A 6,398-nucleotide genomic window follows, 5' to 3' on the forward strand; every position below is an offset into this window, starting at 1 on the left:
GCCCTTCCCCTCGGCCTCGGCAGTGGCAAGGGATCTGATAGCCCCGCCAAGCTTGTCCCCGAAGCCGGACAGGCTCGGTGCTTCATCCGCAGTTAATTCACGACTTGCAGGCAGGGCCGGTTTTCCTCGGCAGCCGTCTATTACACTGTATTTTCTGCTTTCACCCACTCCATAACCAGTAGCGTGAGGGTTGTATGAGACAGAATTAGCCAGACCACGATAGTGGTTGTGGAAGGCTCATTAAACCCAGGGTCCTGGTCTTGCTTTGCTGTGTGCTGCAAAGGAAAAGGCTGCCCGAGCTGCGGGCCAGAGACAGCCACAGCTGAGCGGCACCGAGGGGCTCCGGCAGGCCCAGCCCTTCGTGGATGTGTCTGTGCAGTACCCTGTGCTGGCCTCAGCAGGTGCCGAGATCTCAGGCTGCAGAGAGGCGATTTGCCAGGCTCCCTTCAGGCCCAGCAGCACTCTGCTGCCATTTCATTCCTGCTTTCTCCTTGTCGCGTTGGTTCCTCCTCTCTGCTGGGCTCCAGGCACCCGGTGTTTTGCAGGAGGTGTGAGTTGGGAGCTCCTTGGGGCCTCCAGCTGTGCACAGTGGCTGCTGCGGATGCTCCTGTCCCCTCAGTCCCCTGCCTGCCGCCCCAAGGAGGTCCCTGCGTGCCGCTGCCCCCTGGGCCGCACCAAAGGGGGCACAGCTGCACAGCGAGCCCCGCATTGCTGCGGGGTTTGGTACCCGCAGGAGCTCTCAGCTCCTTCGGGAAAGGCAGGGCAGGGCAGGGCGGGGCCGCTGCAAGTCCCAGCACGGAATTAGATGTTGGCTCTCAGACAGCAGTGAAGGGAGGAGGACAGCTCCTGCATGGCGAGGGAGCTCCAGCTGGCTCTGGTGAGACAAGGACAGCTGCTGCAATGTGCTGAGAAGCCGCAGCCTGCAGGCCCGGAGCACACTCGGCCCTGGCCTCAGCGCGGGCGGCAGCCGGCGGGGCCGGGCTCACAACGGGAATGCCGGGCACGGGCAGGAACGGGAGCAGCGCTGCAGCCCGGCTCCTGCCTGGCCTCGGCCCACGTGCGGGACTAGGCTGAGCCTAGGGAAAAGACCTGCTCTACAGGGCAGAATTTTGGTTTAGCACATACTTATTAGGATAGCTTGGAACAAGAGGGTTCTGTGTCAGACACCGAAGTGGATTCAGATTGCTTATTACGGACAATGCTTTGTTTTCAGCAAGTAGTACCCAGACAGTAAGAAGATATTTTATTTTAGTATGCTTTAAAAAAACATTTTATTGCTCACTAAATGCAATATGCTTGTAACCATTGCATATAAAGAAATATTCAAAATTTCTTTATGTATGAAAATATATGAATAATAAATATTCTACTAGTTACATTTTAAGATTGATGAGACCTTCTCTTATGTTGCTGATAAATAGATCTAACTTCTGGAAATGAGAATGCCAGTGTGATTGAGCGATTACTGTACCAATCCTACCCTAATAAGTAAAAATACATTTTTATGATATTAAGAATCTAAATCATTTGCATACTGTACACCTCTCAGTGTGTATTATATCCAGGTAAGTGAAGGAGGTCAGGTTAATATTGAATACACAAATACCAGTCAGTGTTCGTGTTCCTAAGAAAACGTCTCAAGAAAGCAAGCACTAAACAGAATGAAGCTATAGTTAGAGGATTTTAATTGCAAGGTTCTGCAAACAGTAACATTCAAGAGATACACATTGAAATGAATAACTTAGCTAAGCTAAAACAACTATCTTGCATGCCTTTTTATAATTACAGAACAAAGGCATTTGAATAACACTGTCTCATCAGTAGCTACAAGAAGTAATTTCAATTTGCACTATATAATCTCATACTTATTGTGAAGGTTTCCCCAGGTCAAAGCTCTTTCTGCTTCTCCACCTTAGCAATTTGATGAAGTTGAGACTTGCACTGAAGATTTTGTCATGCTGAAAAACCATTTTGTAGAATATGTCAATGGGTAGATCTCCATTTGGATCTGCATACTTCAGAGTTGTCATGGGAGTATACAAGGTGTTGGTCTGATGGCGAAAAGGTGGATTTTCTGCAAGAATTATCTTTACTGTATGCTGTAGAGAAGGAGAAATAGAAGTCTGAAAGAACCTTTACCAAGATAGTAAAGTAAAAACCCAATTTTCATTGGAAAAGTAGAAGAATAAAGTGCTAGAATTATGTAAAACCCTGTATATAGTTTTATTAGATCATTAGAAATTCTTGAAATGTTCAAAGGTCATAAGAAGTATTTCTTATTTCTTATTTTTTCTTCTATTTCAGTTTTTCTGTACCATGGTGATAGCACCTGACAACTTCAGTATCCTGAGTAGTCCTCCAAATGATTGTGGGTTTATATGCCAGCAGTAGGTAGATCCTCTCTTTTGCAGTTCTTTGGTAAAGGATCAGGACAGTGCCTTTTGCAGCAAGATCTGGGAATCTTCAGTTGACACTGAAGCTATTCCTTAGCAGCAAACACCTGAAATCATCATCCCCTCCCACAGCTTGCCTAAACTTGTCTTCCTGCAGGAAGCTCCAAGCACCATCCATGTTTCTTTTATTGTGCCTTGGTGGCCTGGGGTGGCTGTGTGAACTTCCCTTAGTGGAGGCATTATGAGTGAGATGGGAAGGAACAGAGCTTTACCAGTGCTGGGAACCCTGGGTGGATGTATGGTAACAATGCAGAATATTCAGACTTCACCAGAGGATGTAAAGGGCATCTAATATCTCACTGGTACTTATAAATGACAATTCATAGTTATCTTCAATACTTCAAAATGAACATTCTTTTAGTCTTTTGTAGAGTTTTGTTTAAAACTCTGAAAATATTTTGAATTTTTAAAAAAACGTTTTGTGTACATTACATTTAATTAAATTGAATGCTTCTACCAGAAAAACCCACCAACCAACCACTGCACTCATAAAATACAAAGGAAAAAAAAAAAGATTAATTTTTGATGAGTTACCTCTGCAACATCTTCAGCACTTTGTCCCAGGCTCTGGAAAATTTGTTTGTAATTTTTAAGGTAAATATTAGTAAACATCTCAGCTGTTTCTTCATCTGCAGCTGAAAGATCCATTTTCATTCCATCTTCAAACACTTTTCTTTCAAACTCTGTAACCACTGGGCCTGGTTCAATCAAACTTAACCTGTTCAAAAAAAATAAAAAAGGTTAACTGGTTGTTGACTTGTTGACTATCCTCCATGGAAAATACACCCCTCAATCCTTCTCCAAAAGGAACACTGAGGAGCTGCACTATCAAACAGTAAATAACAGTACTTTCTGTAAAGGCAATCCATAGTGCATTACTGCCCTGCTGCTCCTCCTACCCATCCACATGCAGTAGGAGAAACCTGCATAGTTTCATTTTCAGAGAAGTGCTGTAACTTAATTCATGACAGAAGTGAGTGCAGTTGTTACCTGCTGTCTCACAGCTGTGGAATCTAATGGTGATTTATTCACAAGGACTTACCAGATATTAAGAAAAATAATTACTGGATAGTAACAAAATTCATGAGTTTCTGGACCAAGTCCTGCATAGGTTTCTTTGTTTCTCATGATAATACTAGAAGTAGCTGAAAGAGATGGGGGAATTGCCCAGACATGGATTTTCTTTGTCAAGCTGTTAGTGTTACATAATTTAAGACCCCACCACTACATAATAATAAAATACAATACAGAGATTTTTTTACTGTGGGTGGACAGATTCTGGCTGCTGCCAGATCTGAAAGTTTTTATTTTGATAAACACAGCCACTGTGTTTATCAAAACACTTTGGGATTAGGCCTCTTACTGGACTTGAGTTCTTCAGGGAATGTTCTAAAGGCTCTTCTTTAAAACTACATCAAGCTATTGACCTTCACAGCAGAATTCCAGCTACTGCTGGAATTAAAGCCCTTTCTCTTGCATCACTCTTCCCATTAGACCTTGAATTTGTTTTATTGTACTTCCTTTTATAACCTCCTTTTTGCTGTGTCTTATACTCTTGAAATCTCATTATGAATTGTGGTATATCCTGTGTATTACTACATTTATTTTAAATCCCTTCAAACTCTGCAGAGCAATACGCAGAATCACAGTTCTGTCTGAAATTCCACAACAGCAGCTGTCTTTTTTTCCACAAGACCTAAATGCTTAGACACACAGAGATACAATGGACATTTACCAGTTATTGGAGTTTGCACAAATAGTAGGAGAATTACATAAGTGTGACTGTACATGTGGCAAATCAAACCTGAAGTTCCACAGACAATGAACAGGACTGGTCTCCTAAATACTATCCAAAATGTTAGGAATAGTACATCACACTCCTCACCTCCCTCCCACCTCCCTTCATTACAGGTATCTCACCCTGTAACATTCTGATGGATTTGCACTTGCTCGGTCTCTCTGATGAGCCGTTGAACTTTTTTATCTGTGAATTGCCTAAGGCCATTATCCTTTCTAAGGGGAAAGATCACAAGTCAAAGTTATAATTTTATTCCTGTGATATTGTATGTAAGAATCTGTTTTCAGAAGCGTTGCATGAACTGTATTTTATCCAAAGCTAAATAGCCTTTAACTCTTCAAGAGAATGTGTTTATTCTAATATCTAGATCTTTTTATTTGCTTATATAATGTGAAGAGTGTGGGCATTTCTATGTCTTTTGTGAGGTACAGTTTTCAAGGGCTTCTCAGTCTATTTAGCAGCAAGCTTTAAAGATTTTTTTCCTACCTCTGAATATATTTTAAACTATCTAAAATACAATTGACACAAGTGGATCAATACCATTTACACCAGTGGATCAATGCCATTTACACCAGTGGATCAATACTTACTGCAGTTTGAACTTGAGTGCTTGTATAGCTAAACTTTCGCAGAATCCTTCCACAGCAAACTTAGATGCAGCATAAACATCATTAAATAAGATACCTGATGGTACAAACAAAACATCCTGAGAATGTGATTTTATCCAACACACTAATAGTTTGATTTAAAGAACACATGTGTTTTCCCAAAGTTTCTACAGTCATGCTGGGAAAGCATTAGAAAAATCCTTGTGCACATTGAATCTACATACTCATTTTTGCCATATGTTATCAGAATTGCTTAGTCTAGCAAAGATGCTTGACTAATGCTTTTCCTCCCCCTAGCTGATGCTGTGGTTTCCCTGGATGATATTATTTTGTAGTCTAAGACTAAGATATGAAAGTGTCTGTAAATATAATACCATCTGCATTATTTATCAGCAAGACTTTAATAGACTCTAGATAAACACAGAGGCTGAGTATAATGCAGGAGATACAATTATGCAAGAGATCCAGCTTGCATCTGAGTGATTTAGAAAAAGCACTACATCAATCCTTTGTGGTGGAGGGTAAGTGTTGTATTAAAATACCAGTTCTTGGAGATTGATGGAGGACCCTCGCTCACCAGAATAATCCAGGTAAGATCAATGTCACAGTTGTAATAAAAAAACCCAAAAAACAAACAGCTAGACAGAGTGGGACACAAGAGTAGGAATATCATTATCTCTCACTAAAATTTGACTTTCGAGTGTTGTGAGATGAGAAACTTTACAAAAAGGTGGTACAGCTGTCCAGAAGTGGATTTTATTCTATTACTACTGTGCAGAGCATAGTAAACATGTTCGTCTGTTCCCCTAATTTTTTCCAAGAGGAAAGAGAAAAGTAATGCTAAGCCCTATTTTCCAGATAATAAAAATACAACAATAAAGTTTTTCAAAATTATAGTTTAAGTTAAAACTCTAAAAAAATTAACCCTGCAGGTTTTGTTGTTAAAATGCTGTGAGAGTACCTGTGTAGTAACAAACTACCTGCATGCATAAAACTCACTAGGTACTTTTTATAGTTGGAACTTCAGCATTACAAAGCACAAGAGTCAGATATGCCAGCTCCTACTTTTTTTTTTTTTTCCTAAAAGGAGGAAAGCTTTGGATTTTGAACACTGAATTCTTAGCTCAAGTAAACAGGAAAACCAGCTTTACCTTGTATTCCCATAACACTGCTTATTATAACTATATGGCCACTCTTTCTCCTCTTCATGTCAGGCAAGATCTCCTTCAGGAGTCGAACCAGGCCGAAGAAGTTGGTGTCCATCACAGTTTTCATTTCCTCGATGGTCTGACATTCAATAGGTCCAATGAGCCCCATTCCAGCATTGCTCACTGCACAGAATGGGAGACAATAGCAAGCAAAAACTTCCATAAACATAAACTTGTAATCATTATTAGAAAGCATTTGAAAGGAATGTGAGGATTAAGGGTTAAATGATCCTAAATAATCCTTAAAGAAAGGATTAAAAGATTTTAGTCACCTGAGCTTTCCAAATACATTCGACATTTCCATATGGCTTTATTTTTAATTGTGCTTTTA

Source organism: Pyrgilauda ruficollis, unplaced genomic scaffold (genome assembly GCF_017590135.1).
Source record: "Pyrgilauda ruficollis isolate IOZ18807 unplaced genomic scaffold, ASM1759013v1 scaffold6, whole genome shotgun sequence".
Classification (NCBI taxonomy): domain Eukaryota; kingdom Metazoa; phylum Chordata; class Aves; order Passeriformes; family Passeridae; genus Pyrgilauda; species Pyrgilauda ruficollis.